This window comes from Lampetra planeri, chromosome 36 (genome assembly GCF_965212315.1).
Source record: "Lampetra planeri chromosome 36, kcLamPlan1.2.h2, whole genome shotgun sequence".
In the NCBI taxonomy this organism is placed as follows: domain Eukaryota; kingdom Metazoa; phylum Chordata; class Hyperoartia; order Petromyzontiformes; family Petromyzontidae; genus Lampetra; species Lampetra planeri.
Genome location: NC_136142.1, coordinates 4,317,010 through 4,333,955, shown reverse-complemented (window position 1 = coordinate 4,333,955; position 16,946 = coordinate 4,317,010). Strand labels below are relative to the sequence as shown.

The following is a 16,946-nucleotide window of genomic DNA, read 5'->3' as shown; positions in this document are numbered from 1 at the left end:
TTGTTTTTAGCACCTGACTCAATCAGGAGGGTTGTGTGTGTACTGTGTCGTTATAATGCCAGTTGAGGGTTCATTCACCCCGCAGTATTTATGGGAGGATGGACAGAACACTAAAATGACTGCCACATTGTGATAATCTTTTGGTCGACCATCAATCAAATCAGGCCCGCGCGGGAACCTGATGCCACAAATGGGGCATCAAAGATTATGTGGCCTGCGAGTGGCGCGGCCACGAATTTCGAACCATCGACCGCATCGTAAACAGCCGCTGTCTTCACTCCTTTAAAGGGGGCGAACGAACGAGATCCACTCTGTGTCTGATCAGGCAATTGAGTGGATAACGACATCTAAAATTACATCTGTAATCTGCTGCTATTAATCCGCAAGAAGAATCTCCTATATCATCGGAATGAGGCATTTCCACCACTGCCTGGACACCACGAATGTACAGGGGGGTCCAAATGTCTTGTGACTCCCCCCCCCCCCCCAAAAAAAAGTTAGAGGTAATGGGCTCACATTATCCCGCGAGCCAATCAAGACTACAGTGCTGCATTCAACGCTACGTTAAAACTAGAATCACCCATTGGAATGCCATCCTAAATTGTCATAACTCATTGAATCTGTGGGTGGTTGCACCTCCACCACCCCGATTTACAATACAGTTAATGCAGCTGTGCTGATGTGGCCCAAAATCTAAATAAACTCAATTAACTCAATAAGGCCTGTTACATCTAATATATTGGACATCTGTGAAAAATAGCTGGTGATACTCGTGTCACCAGTTTGTTGTAATTCGCCGTGGAAGGAACCTGGACACGGTAATTGGGAAATGAGATGCAGGGGCTAGGATTGATCGTGAATGCACGCAGCTGCTAACGGATGAACGTGGGCATTGCGGTGGTGGTGGTAGCAGGTAACTCAAGGGAAGGCGACACTGAGAGCTAAGCAACGAGCTCCTTGAGCCACGAGTAAGTTTTACCTGCAGCTAAGCGTTGCGGTTAGGTTATCAAGTGTACGTGAACACTGCTTTCGTGTGCTCACGTTGTGCCTAGAGAGCCCGGTAAAGGAAAAAACAATAGCTGAATATTGGAACAAGAAAAATGCCACGTGCTGTGGCATGAATGGCCTCGTTCCAGCAGTCTGCATTGCTGGGACATGCTGCTGTGATGATCAACTTTGAAGGTACAGTACTGCATTCAGTATAAGGATAAGTCACACACCAGCAGTCTGCCTTGGCTTTCTTTTGTCTCTCCAATGCCATTGATGCCACAGTGCACCCAGATACTAATCGATAGACTCATTGGGGTTTTGCTCATGGATTGTCCCATTTATTGTGAGCACCACCACGCTGGCAGGATCCATGTACAAGGTGGTCCACATGTCGTGTGACGCCCCAAATTAATTGAACCCGAACATTTAGTTTTTTCACCCTTTGCATATTCATTTCTCTCTTCACTCCCCTTCGGTGTGCAAATATATTCAGCTTTAGATATTTAATTAAATTGTGTGTGGGGGGGGGGGGGGTCACAAGAGATGTGGACCACCCCGCGCAGTACTGCAATGTGGAAACAGTGCTGCCGAAACCGAAATCGCTGCCTTTGCAAAATGTTCGGATGGTTAAATGTGTCTCCACGCTGCTCTCCCTCTACGCCATCCTGACGAAGGTCGTCTCCGCATTGTAGCCGAGCAACACGGCACAGCGAGAGAAAGCCCATTGCCCGATATAACTTAGCAGTGATGCCGCAAGTAAGTTACGTGATCAAACAATTGCATAGAATAAAAATGTGTACTTGTCTGAGACCCTCCGAGAATTAGCCATATGCCACTCTTAAAAGTAAGTCGGTGTAACGTATTAGAGGTTTAATGCCATATTTCCCTAGGGTAAGCGGCAATGGAGTTTATTCTGATGGTTTTATTAACGTGTGGAAGCCCACGCTTATTTTTTAATGTTATTTTCACGTTAAATCTCTAGAATAATAGCACGTGTCGGCCTGACGTGACTCTCTTTTGGAAGTGTGAAAGCACATTAAATATCGCTGATTATCAAACTAAAACAGTGGTGTACAGCTCAAGAGCTTTATCAACTTAAGATAAGGATGCACCCGTTATGAATGAACCTGTGGGTGTAAATCTACACTGACTATTTCTGCTCGTCGACTAATATTTTAATAGTTAATATCTTGTATACCTTTTCAAAAACGATTAATTGTGTTTTCGTGCGTGTTCGTAAAAGATACATTTGGTGTGGTTTGATGTTAATATGCATTGGTATATCTTGAAGGTTGCGTGACATTTTAAAAAATATTATTTTAAATTCGGCGGCATCGTCCAATACATGTACCGCCGATGTTAAGTTCTCTGGACATGAACATCAGTTCACATCTAAATATGTTTTCATCCGCACAATAATTATTGCTATCAACAGTAATCAATCTGTCTAAAGTCGATACTTCATACATGATGCATGTGTACCTTTAAAACTACTTTCTGATCACTTACATTACATGCATAGCCATGCTTCCTTTATATATTTTAGGGGTATTAAAAAAAAAGGCATTTCTAGAATCGTGATCCTATTTTAATTTTCAAATCACGAGCCATTGTATAGTGGCACACAGCCCTGCCATTATCCACGGCCAATTACAGAGCGAGGTGCCAATTACAGAGAAAGCCTGCGCCGCAAAAGCTTTAGGTAGGCCGATCTGATTTGTGGTTCGAGCTTTTTAAATAATCTCCGAGGAGGGATTACGCCCTGGAGAAATGGGTTACGTTCTGCTTCCGGGAAAAAGGATTTCGTGTTTGAAAGAGAACAGAACGAGTCAATAAAAAGGGTGAGACAGTAGACGTCAGACGTATGTGTGCTCATCTGCCATGGACAAATAAAGAGACGGGGAATGTAAACCTCAACAGGCTTTAGCATATACACAGCGATGGTAATCAAGTGTCCGCTCATGGGGCATGTACGTTCTCAGATGGCCAAGCCTGGATCGTCGTTTACTAGAGCGTAAGAAAAAAAAAGCAAGAAGAAAAGCCTCAATAGTCTGACAACTTGCCTGATGTGTGTGTGAAAGCTGCTCCAGAAAGTAGGAGCAGCAAAATATTGACCTCCCGTGATAACGACACCGATGGGAAATTGGTGAAATTGAGTTGTTGTGTGGGGGGGAATGTGAGAAGTATAGTATTTATAATGCAAGATTACTCATGCCTGCCTTTTGGCGATCTGATTTTCATGAATGCACACCTATGTTGTTTACGACACTCTACGTGCTTCCTGGATATGATGCAAGCATAAAGCGGGTTACTTCCCCAACACGCTGTATGTGTGTCTGGCCAGAAGGGTAAAATTAAGAACTGGAAGGTATAATATTTGGCTGACGAATACATTAATCTCCGATTCGAATTTTTAAATCGAAAAAGTAATTAAACAACACTACTACGTGTTTTAGACTCTTATCCACAAAGGCTAGTCGAATTTAAAAAAAGCGAGATAAAACGCTTCACATCTAAAACTGATCATTTGAATTATGCAGATAGACATGATGCTACACGAACGTGGGCAGTTATTGCATTTTCTTTAATAAAAGTTTCTGCAAGATGAAAACCTGCCAGTATGAATTATTTATTTTAGGCTTCCCTCTCTCCCCTCTATTATTGGTCGGCTTATAATCACTGCACCACTTATTGCCGTGAATCCATTAAGCCAAGGCAATAGCCGCTTAGGTAAGTTTAGGGATTTCCTATCTGAAACTCATTCAAGCAAAAGGGTCATTGCAATGTTTTTTTTATCGTCTAGTAATCACAGACCATTTTCAATGTCATTATACTATGGTAAGACATTGGCTTGCTGTTATTCATGAGAATATATATTTTATAAGCAGTTTTGCATACACAGCGCAGCATGTATACGAGTGAATATATATTTCACTTGGGAAAGCTTCATCCTAGTCTCAAGAGTGGCATTTTGTGATTTCACAATTGCATAACAATCTTGCTATCGGCATCCTGTCAAATATCTATGACGAATTCCAACATCAGTAAATCGGCCCATCCTCGAGAATAGCACACTGAAAGTCGCATCACAGAACTACTTCTGAGGTCCACTTTAAGTACACTTCTTTTTTTTACCATAATAATTCGGGTGCTGGACTGCCTGTAACACCTACTGAAGAGATCTCCGTTGCGTGGCAGTCAAACCAACACGTTTATTTTTTTCACAGCTGTAATTTTTTCCCTAACTTAACTTAAAAATGAAAATATGCAGAGTTTAGTTTAGGTTATTTTTGCATCTATTCGTTTGGAAACCAAGCTGAAGGCTCTAACTGGATGAGTCCGTCTAATCACAAGTTTCCCAATCCTGAAGTGCCAGCCTGGTGCTCTGATTCTTGAGCAGCTGTGTAATCATCGAGTGTGCATGCAGTGTAACTGCACCGGATCCCAATTGCTGCGCTACAAAGAGGGGGAGGCGAAATTAATGCCCTCCCACTTCATTTATTGTTTCAGGGCCCACATGAACCTCGCCACGCCACGCCACGGCCCCAACGCCAGCTGATCCAATTATCTCAATACTCTGTTTGACCACGTAATTTTTTCATGTTTGCGCATGGTTGGAAACTGGAGTACCTTTACAAACCCACACATTCGGGATAGTTTTCTTGTTCTTCCCATCTATAAGAATGTTTAACATGTCATTCCTCTCCCTTCTCCTTGACACCATCGATAACATATTTGTCTCGGCACATTCACGACATTTGCCTTCCGCTAGCGTTGCCACGTGCTTGTGATGAGCGCCATGCTTCTCGCATGACCATACCCACAGCAGTCCGCGTGACTCCGTTGGTTTTTTTTTCTGCGTACGAGGGGAAAGGACACTCACGAGTGCGCACCGATTGGGCAGAAGCCGCCTGCTTGCTGTACTGACACACACGGAGCGCGCTCATTCCCCATGCTGGAATATGCCTTGCGCTCACTCCCCGTGGCCATCAGCTCCGCCTCATCGACCAATCCATGCCCACGAGTCGCTGGATTACCGCCACGCACCGCCACACGCAGCACAGATGGCACTTTGATAATGATAATAATAATGCACTGCAGAATGAATGAGCAGAGGGGGATGGTGTTTGAGCTGCCGAGGCCTTGAAGTCTGCAACATCTAACGGCACGGGAATTAATCGCCGGCCCATTCGGTGGTGTCAACATAAGTTAAATATATGAATCGCGTCATCTTTAGTCTCTGTAAACAATGTGTATATATATTTAATTTAGAATACAGTCCAATGTAAATGTTGGGTTTCAAGTGCCAGCCGCAGAAAACATTTGAATTGGAGGTGCAGAGTACTCTTTTGAGATGCCCTTAAGGGCAAAGTCGTTGCATAGCACTTGAGAATACTATGACGACAATGCGTTCATTAAATATGCTATTCAGTATAACCCTTTTATCCCGGTGCAACTTCATCTTAAAACTGACAAAACAACGGTAATGCCTTAACTATACACTTTGGTTATTTCGGTAAAGTCACGTAGATGAAAGAAAATAAAAAAATAAAAATAACTAAACATATTATTAATTATACTCAGGTTTTTTCGGTAAAGTCACGTAGGTAAAAAATAAAATTACCGAAAAAACCTGAGTATGAATCCTTGCAGTCACGAAAGCTTCAAATCTAAAAATATTATTATTTGTATTATTATTTTATTAACCAAAGACTATGAATCATTGCAGTCACGAAAACTTCAAATCTAGAATGCCTTAAATGTACATAATTTGAGCGGTTGTTAATATACAAAGCCAGACTCGTACTCAAAATATTAAATGAGGAAAAAATAATGCCATTATTTAATGGACCTTTTTCCTATTCCCTCAATGTAGACTCTTCGGTTGTGTGTGGGTTTTTTTTACTGAAAAGGTCACAATTAGGATTCTCAGACTGGCTACTCTGATCGGTCTAATTGTTACCTTGCAAGCGGAATACACCACTCCATGGTGCTTCGTTTCTGGCGAAGGCTGCCAATGTCATTCAAGCAACAATTATGGTGCCGTATTAATATGCACGCAACCTTTAAAAACAAATCCAACCCACGAGTCGAAATTTAGCCATCGTGCAGCAAAATCATCTCTCATCTACAGAACTATTTAACATTAATAATGACAATTATTATAGTGTGTTTATCTTTACACATGTTATATATATATAGACACCACGCAGTATTGTATATGCTAAAGAAACAGTGGGGAGCGATAGAACAGCAGTTGTCGCACGTCGCCATGATCCTAGCCACCCGGGTTCGATCCCCGCTCACGGTCCAGCACCAGTGACAATTATCTGAACCGGTCCAGGGCCTCCCCGAGATCGACTCGGCCTAAAACGAGCACGTGGTGCGATGTGTAAATATCGACACTGGGGAGACAAAGGCGACTGGGTGTGGTGCTGGCCACTCGCCCACTTGTTTGGATACATATTCAGATTCTGACTTTGTGTGATGTGCCGGCTTTTGTCGTTGCTTGCTCCCTGCTCTTGCCCCAACAGCCTGTTAAGGCTACACGGGAGGTCTTTGTCTTTGCTACCTATACATATACACGCGGAATTCAAATCAAACTTAAAATGGTATTCTAACAACTGACCAATGATGTTTCGCTTCCTGCGAGAAAATGGTAGCCGTGAGCGCCAGGCCTGTCATTGCGCAGCCTAATCTCATTGGAAATGGGGGATTATACAACAGAAGCGAGGCTGTGAGATCTTTATTAAAATGCCCACAAGTGCCGCCTGCACCACTGTAGTGCAGTTCCTTCCATTAACGGGGAGGGCCTTTGATCTCGGAAGGCTGTCGAAAGCGATCTGAGGAAGCTCGGTTGGAAAAATTGAAAAGAAAGGGCTCATGTGGAAAGATAGAGCTGTATATTGATGGGGCACCCACCAGCATTCGTCTGTGTGTGCTTGCTGTGGCTGGTGCGGTTTGCACAAATCGCCACTGGGGAGACAAAGGCGGTCGGGAGTGGTGCTGGTCAAGCTCCCCCTCGTGTGCCGTGGCGGCCTTCATAGGTGTTCGCTAACAACACTTGCCCCAACAGTCTGTTGCAGGCTATACGGGGGGGAGCATCTTTGTCTTTGTGCTGTAGCATGGACGATTTTATTAGAATTTTTTTTTCAAAACTTTACTCGCTAACAATTTGTTTTAATCGCTCGACCCAAAAAAACAACGATCGCGTCATTTCAAAGCTGACGCGCTATGCGTTTTAAGTTGTGAAATATCACGTGTGCTACTCTGATTTTAGAGTGCCCAGTTCACCGACAGACGGTTGTGATGTTACCGCGTGGCTTTTCGCGATCGTGCTGGGCAGCTGTCTGGTGGCGTCATCTGGATGGCCGCGCATTTGTTCGACGCCATATCGGACGTTTTGCTCGACCTTCAGAGCTCTGCCCCCTCCTGAAGCTCTCGGCACACAGAGCAGAATGCCGGAAATTGTGCCGGACAACGCGAGGCACAGACCGAGAGAACACATCGGGAAGGAAGGGGCTTGTCGTACTCGTTACACGCAAAGTGCTTAACGTTGCTGATCTGGCCAAAGGGTATAAACCATCACGCGAACATCCTCACGATGACTTTTGGCTAACCATCGAACAAAGGCGGGTCACGGTATTGCACGCTTTCAGATGCGCTTCTGCGGCCGTCTGGAACGCTCTTTCATTATTAGGAAGCCACCGGAGCTATGCACTGCATGTAAAACTTATTTCTTTAGAACTGCTTTTTTGAGTTTAGTTTTTTGCCCTACCCCCGCACCTCCGATTAGCACCGTTGGCTACGTACATATATGTAAATACTGGATGTGGGTCAACTCAGTCCTGACCCCAGGGACGATACGGTGACTACCGCTTAACCGGAAGTCACCAGTGATCAATAGGTCAGACTGACCCCTACCATGGAAATGTGCAATTTATTTGGCCAAAGGCTGAGGGCTGCCCAACATAGCTGATCTCTGACTGAAAAGACTTTGTGAAATGGGGAGAATATCGTCTTGACTTATTGTACGCGCATTTACAGATGCGAGTGATACAAAGGTCGCGACTGTAATAAAACGTAAGCTGCCATCCGCACAATATCAAGCGTTCGCTGTTCGTCCTCGACAAAGTAGCATACGATGCTTTTTGGAACGCGTGTTGAACATGTGGACAGTTGTCAGGTTTCACGCCATCCACTTGATCATGGGAAGCAATCTACTGCATATGGATGAGGATAAGTCTCCTTGGTGACTGCAGGGCTTTTAAGCGGAAAGGATTGAATAGGAGCCCACATCACAATAATATTTTTTTTTAAAGCGAGACAGCTTTAAAAAATAGGATCGGAATGCACTAATTGGTTTGTCTGCATATGAAAGACTTGGCTATGCATTTTAAGAGCGTTTTAGAGTTGTATTAACGCATCATTCTTTATTATAATTTGTATACGGTTGTTTTCACGTAAATACAAACCCTTTGTCTCTTAGCACGTACAACGCCGGGTGTGTTTTTCTGCTTTATGAAACCCATTCCACATGATGCATCGATGAAAACCACATCAAATGTTTGTGCTATTTTTTTCATTCGTTTGAATACAGCTGCCTCCAGCACAAAGGAACAACGTCCAGGCATAATTCCCAACAATATGGCAGTGTCTGAGTACACAACTATGATACGATCATCAAACATACCCACCATGTCAATTAAACAGTGCATTAGCTTATAATGCGTGTGTGTTTGTGTGCATATGGGGAGCGGTAGTGTAGCGGTTAGCCCGTTGCGCTACGAACCCAGCATCCTGACTTCGATTTCCTCTCATTGTCAACAATCGGTGACGATTATCTGAACCGGTCCCGGGTCTTCCATAGGGTGACTGCCTCAAATGAGTAACTGGTGCAGTGTGTAAACATCGCCACTGGGGAGACAAAGGCGGTCGGGCGTGGTTCTGGCCACCCACTCACTACCTCGTGTGCCGTGCCGGCCATCATAGGGTCCTCGCGAACAGCACTGCCCCAATTGTCTGATGAGGCTATACGGGGAATCTTTGTGTTTTTGTGTGCTAATAAAAAAAAACATTGCTAGCAAACCTACAATTTAAACGTTATGCATCGTAACATTTGGAAGCGCACAATTTTTAACCTGGACTGCTCAACGGCGGCGTGAGCAACGCACATTTTGAAGGTTGTGGCGTCACGTGTTGGTTTAGAGAAGGTGGACCTCCTGGGGTCGATAGAAAGGTACTGCTTTGCTGGGAAATCAACAATGGTTGTCCTGTGGATAGACTCGCCCCTGCCATAGGAACGTTGAATTTCCACCAATGGCTCAGGAGATGAGCACCGCCGCAATGCTCAGTTGAGCAGGAAAACACATTCCTGCGGAGGGAGCTGGTAGGTAGGAACGTTGGGTTGCTCGGTCAATGGCCAGGGTCAACGGCGGCGTGGTGTATTCCGCAAAAATGGCCGACTGAGGGCGGGCACAAGCCGGCGTGAGTAGGTTAAACGTTGAGTTTTATAAGGGCACCACGGGGTGACCAGCCCCTCCCCTCCCAACCCAGCCCCTCCCTGCACGACGGATGGACACAATAATCCCCTGTGGGTGTAACCAGGAGGTTCCTACCAGTATTACTTTGGCTTGACTTTGACTGCACATTCATTGTATTCCACCCATTGATGACAGTGCGGGCAATGTTAACCATTAAAACATTTTCCACCTAAGCTAACTTCGTGCGATGTAAAAAAAAAAGCCCGCAATACTCTTTCAGGGACCCATTTAAAGTGCAGCTTCAAATGCAATAAGGTGCGTTTGTTTACAGCCGACATCCGTGGGTTCAGTGCTGTAGATCGTGAATAGTGATTTTGTTGTGGTGTGTTGAACTTGTGGAAATATGATTTTCATCTTGAGTGTTTAAAAAAAAATAGTCAAAAAAACTGTAAATGAGATTTCTTGTTCATATGAGTATTTTTACATCCCAGAGCCAGTGATGGAAATTCCATATTCCTCTGGGGGTGCCAAATGTATGAGCTCTATCAAATGTTAATTTGAGCATTCATGTTGAAGATGCATGATTTTCAGTAAAGTTAAATATTTTGCATTTCGCAAGGAATGTCCATGCATGTCTGCGACACTGTAACGAGATCAGTCCAGCGCTGGGCTTGTGTTTACGTTGATACAAGGTGAGATGTTATATTTTTGTAAATCCTTCAAATGTATTCTAACCACAAATATGCTTTAGTTAGAGTGAAGAGCTACGAGTCTTGCCCTGAATCCGTTCTAACGAATTGCTTGTTTGTTATTTATTTTTTATGTAAAGTCGCCACCATTGTTGTAGTTATGATGTATTAATGAATCAACCATTTATTGTTCACACCACCACATCGCTCGTGGACTCTATTTCCCGACATGTTTTATGCATTGGGAGATTCTTTGGAAATGGTTACAAATCCCCGGTGTGCCAGTTTTAATCTCATTTTGGAGGCTAAGTAGACTGTACGCTTTACTAAAAGATTAGCTGTAGTTGCTTTGCTGCCAATAAAAAAAATCGTGTTTTTTTTTTCATTCTTTCCTCCCACTTCAGGATAATGAATGGTTGAATGGATTAATTATTGATCAGCTATTTTGACCAGCAGGGCAACTGGGCAAGCGGGGTCTAAAAGCAGCCAGCAAATGGGGGTGGAGGTTTCTTTTTAATCCAATTCATGAGCGCGGGCATCGCTTATTTATTAACTCTGCGCGCTTTGGAACGGATATATACAAAGGTGGAAGCGCTCGGGATGAAGAATGCATTCTTTCCTTCTTGAAATGCGATGGAGTATTATTTCGCTTTGTTGGGTCGACCACACGTGAGAAATGTAACAGTGACGTTCTCTTATTATTGGTTTCCGCAAATGGCTTCGTAAAATGTGAAGACTCTCTCTTTTGCGTAGCATTCGTGTCTCTGCCTTTTTTAAATGTCACCACGTGAGCAATACCGTAACGTTCGCCTCATTCCTAGTTGAACCGAAGCTCCCTTGTTTACGAAGAAAAAAAATATGACTTAAACGTAATTTTTTAGTTTCCTAGATAAAGGGCAGCGTTCACCCACTGGATATTTGTTCTCAACTTTCGTTTCCAGCTTAAATGTTATTTCTAAAATATTTCCTCGATGATACATATACTTTTTTAATGTTCCGCGGCATACACGTTACATTTACAATTTATTGAAACAATATTATTAATTTGCAGTGTTTCTCAATACAACTACTACATTTCGTAGTTTTAACATAAACATAGCCAGGTCCTATTAGCCCGACCCACACTTCGATAATGTGATTTCCTTTATCGTTGACTTGAATTCAAATGTGTGTTCCTGATTCCACAAATGTATGTAATACACACCCTCGCCTCCACAGTGGTGGCCTTAAGGTGCACACTTTCCGCGCAATGATCGACACGCGATGCTATTCTAGATTCGCCGAGATGCATAAGTCTTGGAAGATCCGCATCCTTCAACAAATTTGTTGTTCACTAATTATCCACAGGTGGGTCACATGAACCCTTGTGCCGAATTGACATACATAAGTTGGGTAACTTTTCTGCGCCAGTTTCACAAAGTTTTTTTCCCGAACGTTTTTATTCATATACGTTATGAGAAATGGCAGCATGTGAAATGTCAGCAACACTCTTTTGCGCTCTCCTTAAAAAAAGCACATCAGCGTTTTTTGGCAGCTGCAGTAAAACAGAGCCAAATCTGGCATGGCATGGCCAGATTTGGCTCTCCTGTTGGGACGCATTTCTCAACGAGTTAGTTTAGCACCTGCATCGAAGTTTGACTTACGAATAAACTATGCCAACAAAATCACAGCATGCATTTAGAAGAATATTCGGCAGGAGAAAAAAAAAGTACTTTCCAGGTCTATTGACTTGGTGGTGGTTGTGCTTTGATCTCGTGTAAGAGACACTTATGCTCACAATAATGGTACTTCCTCTTCAGATGTGCATTCATTTCGAGAACAGGCTTGCGGTTTGAAATGCATTAAACAGTATTAATTTCTCAGAGATGGAGTTCTATTTTCTTCATACCACTGCCCCATCAAAACCCTTCCACAATGTACTAAAACAGGTTTCCGGGTCTGGCACAGTTTGTTCTTGAATTGCTATTCCATTATTTTAAAAAAATGTCTTTTAAACATACGCTTGCATTGTAATGTATTTATTTTATGATGCGATTAAAAGTTTTATGCACTGGATACATTTTTCAGACACATTATACCTCGCAATGAAACAAATGTGAGCGGTATATATTTCAAATTTAAATTAACGCGTAAAGAGTAACGCTTTAAAACTATTTATCGAATGACAAATAATTCTGAAACTGGCGACGATTCTGAATTTTTTACTGACCTAACAAATAGTCGAGCGTGCAAGTTCTTAAACTTGTGTAGATTTTGTAGCTTACAACACAACGTTGTGTGTTTATTTGTAAATGTGTTGCCAAGTACAGCCTCTGATTAGGCACCGTTGGCCATATACGGTGCGAAAGAAGTACTACATATATGTAAAAGGTCACGGCGTTGCTATATCGTTCTTTTTGGCCACCTTAAAAATGCAAGAGTGACGGAATGAGTGCGAACATGTGCACAAAACCTAGCGGTGTGACCACACCAGCCCTGAGGAGGGCCCATGGCATTCGTGCGACCTTCATTTCCCACCACTGTAACCTTTTACCATTTATTAGCTGCTTTATCGGAACACATCATCTCGAGTGTGCCAAAAGGTCGCGGCTAAACGCATCGCAGAATCCAGGCTCCGAAGATTTGGCGGCACCGGTCAATTCTGTTTTGTGCCCTCCTCGTCGCTCTCATATATTATTTGCCTGATTTGAAATTGCAATTTTAGTTTTCGTAAGATATACTTATATTTTCAACTACATTGTCTTGTTTTTGTTCAGTGATTTGAATAAATGTTATACCTTAACCTTGAATACGAATTGTTTTTTTTCTATCAAGACTCCATCTGCCTCTCCCGACACCTACCAGTATTACTTAGAAACCAATGTTTTATATTGTGTTGTCCTGCTCTGTGTTGTGTTGCATTGTGTTTCTAAGTTTACTATGTTGTTTTGTATCATTCATTCTTACCTGATGACGGTTGCTTGTGCTGCAATCGAAACGTCGTATTCTATTATTATTTGATTTTATTTTCTGCGTGACTTTACCAAAATAACCAAAGAGTAATGTTTATATTAATATGTCCACTTTATCTCTCATACTGAGCCATTATCTCTTCATCATCGTTAAAGCACTACTACTATATATATCGCTCTCCAATGGTGTTGATCGTCATTGGGAACCAAAAATTTGGTCACCAGATCATGAGTACTGCCTACTTAGAGAAAAAACACCCCATTACATTGTGTCCTGGTTCATTCTTAATATCTAAAATATTCTAACCAATCGTGGTGAGGGAAAGATGTCACCAATATGTAAAGATGATATTTTTCCAAACCTTTTGGTTTTTTTTCTTCTATCTCTGGAATGTTTCTCTTTTTAAACTGATCCATTCTCCCACGACCATATGTTGTTGTGTTGTGAAACAGTCTCAATGACAGTCCTCAAGTGTCCGTTCTTCTACATCACCATCAATGTGTAATGCGAGCAAGGATTGAGGGGGGGCGGAGTCTGGGTCACGTGGGGAGAGGGAGGAGTTAGGGTCACGTGGGAGAGAGGATTTAGGGGGAGAACCGAAAGGGGAGTTGAGACGGAGTGAAACAGGAGGAGGCCACGCTGGGCAGGACGGAGAGAGTGGGCGCGGTCGCCACGCGGTGGGAGACGTCGACACCGTCAGCCAACGGTGTCAGACGCAGAGAGCTAGCGGCTGTGGGAGGCTAGCTGTATACGGGGCAGCAGTGAAGCTAAAGAGCGGAGCAGCGGTGTGGCTGCAAGGTGGGGCAGCAGGGAGACTGCCTAACAGAGCAGCAGGGAGACTGCATATCGGAGCAGCAGAGTGGCTGTGGAGAGATCGTCGGGAAAGACGCGGGCCTGAGCGAGGATGCCGTGGTAACGAGATTCTACGAACCCAATAAAGGACAACGGAGATCGACATCTGAGAGAGAGTCCTTTATTACAAATGTAATAGACAAAACAATGTATTCATTCGGCCACAGTATATACCTCCAGAATATGCCTTGGTAAAGCAACTAGCACTCAATCAAAGGGGTACGAGTTCAAATTCCAGCCATCATTGGTTGCTTGACTTGAAACCACAATCCATCAGAGGTCAGTAATATGAATGCTAGCACTACCTGGTGAGGATGTTTGAGAAATCAACAATGATTTCCCTTAATTCTAGATTTGAAGCTTTCGTGACTGCAAGGATTCATACTCTTAGTTCTTTCGGTAAAGTGACGTAGGTAAAGAAAATGAAATTAAAAGTATATTTTTTTAATTATAATTTCATTTTTTTACCTACGTGACTTTACCGAAAGAACTAAGAGTATGAATGATTTCCCTCCTGACTATTCCCTGCGCATAGAGATGTGGCATTTCTGCCACTGGCTCTCACAATTCTCAGTCGAGATGGAGGTTTCTTCTTGGTTCTTTCGGTAAAGTCACGTAGAAGTGAAATATTAAAATAATAAAAATAAAACCTAATAAAATAATTATCACGACGTTTCGGCCACAACGTCTGAATGAGACGCTGTCTTTCCGACAGACCTGTTCTTCACCTGAGGACGGCTGCTTGCGTTGTGGCCGAAACGTCGTGATAATTATTTTATTATGTAAATTTTTTATTATTTTATTTTTTCCCTTCTACGTGACTTTACTGAAAGAACCAAGAAGATGAATCTCTGCAGTCACGAAAGCTTTAAATCGAAAAAAAATGAAGGTTGTCTCAACACTCGTTTTGAGCATGAAATGCCTCCATCCTCGTCGGCGGCTGTGGTCGATCCACTGCTGGATGAAGGGCCTCCACAAGCCGCCATCCATCTATCACACAATGCGATGTTAAAAACAATCCATATAGCACCTGCACACGAGTGATTTAAGAGCCCCAATCGTCCGTTGGACGTTTTCTCGGACGCATTGCATTCCTTGGCTGCCACTCCTTCATTATTCTCGACATTGGCGAACCATAAATTCCAACGATGGGTTGATTTAACCTACTAAGAATTGTATTTTTGGAAAACACTTGCGCATTGCATTCACTGGTCAAGTATGGATGTGTCCCGTGTGACTTTCAATTTGTGTCGTGCTTGCTGCGATGTTGTGGCATTCGTTTTCGTTTAACCAGATTTCCCTTGCAAAAGAGACACGTTGTCTCAATGTGCTCTCACGTGGTTAGAATTAGACCATCAATCCCATTCAACAAAACAGGATAATTCAAATGGTAGGTGAATTTGGCACGTGCCATACCATACATTTCAAATGTGGTTTTAACTTTTGAAAACAATTAAAGTCGTTTTTTTAAATATATTAACTGCAAAAGTAAATTCGTGATGAATAATAATGGACAAATGTAATTGTAAAGTCAACCCGCATTGCTTTTTGATAATACATATTTAACCTGAGCGTTTTTGAGAGCTGTAGGCGCTTTCCTAAAAAAAAATCCGTATAATACTTAAGTTGCAAAGGGCCAAATGAAAACGCAGTCAGTGGACTTGTGAGCAGTTAAACGCTGTGTATGGAAGACGCGGTCTCTTTTAAAACATCAATCTAAGTGCATTTGGAATGAGGAGCGAACGCCGTGGACTCCAGAGAGGCCATCAATCAGGATCCAATTTCATCTAAAGGCCCCTAAGACACACCCACACGCCACCAGACGCTCTTCTCAATTGTACGCATGTAAACCACCTTGTAGTAAAAATGTAATTCAATTAACTTGGCTTGGTATACAATGGATGTGTCGCGCTACTGCGTACTTTCTCATGGTTGCGCTGTTAAGCTTCTTTACGCGTTTTTGGGGGTTTCTCCGTGTGGTGTTCTGCACGATGCCCGACGTTTTGCTCCGCGTGCCTGCAGCAAATCATATTTTGATGACGCTCTAGGCACTGGGAGCGAATCGTCGGACTTCGTGCCGAACAAAGCGCTGGCACCCAGAACCACATCGGATATCGTAAATAGTTTAATTATCAAACGAGCATTGGAGCTCAATGTGATGATTGTCACATGTTTTTTATTTGTTATTTAATTCATACACATGCAGTACAAAGTCTTGTGTCTATCATAACATTATCCGTTTAAAAATTAAGGTTTGAAACGAGCATTGGGCTCTCTACTCTTATATATCAACTCTTAGCGGTGGCACGAATTCCACATTCTTCTGATAGAAGCCAGTCTTCTCTACAGGACAACCACCGCTGACTTCTCACAAAGTGGCACAAATGGTATAGTCCCCAGAGCGATTATTGATTGTTTGAGCCTTTAACTTCGCACTTGAATTTGCAAAAAAATCATTGAATAAAGTGCCTTGTGACAGTGCCACCCAGATGGATTGCCAATTTTTATAATAATAATAATAATGTCCTTTATATGTATTGGTACAATAGTGTTGTCATAATTCAGTGAAGTTGCATTTTTAAATATTAAGGCGTCAGATAATCTTAAATAATATAATTACGATTATTAATGATTTTTTTTAAGCAGGCAGGACTGATCATCTGGTGACCAAAAGTGTGGTTCCCAATGACGGTCAACACCATTGGAGAGTGCTAAAAGAACAATGAAGAAATAATGGTTCAGTCTTAGAGATAAAATTGACGACATGTGTTAATTGGTTTTGTGAGTAATGCACACAAGAGGCAGATGGAGTCTTGATATAAAAATAACAATTGTAAGGTTAAGGTATAGTATGTATTAATATCACAAAAAAACACAATGTCGTTGAAAGCAAAACGATATTGGCGTTCAATACGACACCTTCAACTTAATTTTGCGCAAATATTCCCCAAAGATGAACACCTTTCTGTCGGCAAATTGC

General features: G+C 42.6%; 1 long non-coding RNA gene across 2 annotated transcripts in view; it reads left to right on the top strand.

Moving 5' to 3' along the window:
• The first annotated feature begins 815 nt into the window (after positions 1–815).
• LOC144730700 (uncharacterized) overlaps positions 816–16,946 on the top strand; it is a 101,789-nt gene continuing 85,658 nt past the window's right edge. For both annotated transcript variants that reach the window (XR_013587840.1, XR_013587841.1), the window contains exon 1: positions 816–1,182. This is a non-coding gene — a long non-coding RNA (uncharacterized LOC144730700). The remainder of the gene's footprint in view (positions 1,183–16,946) is intronic.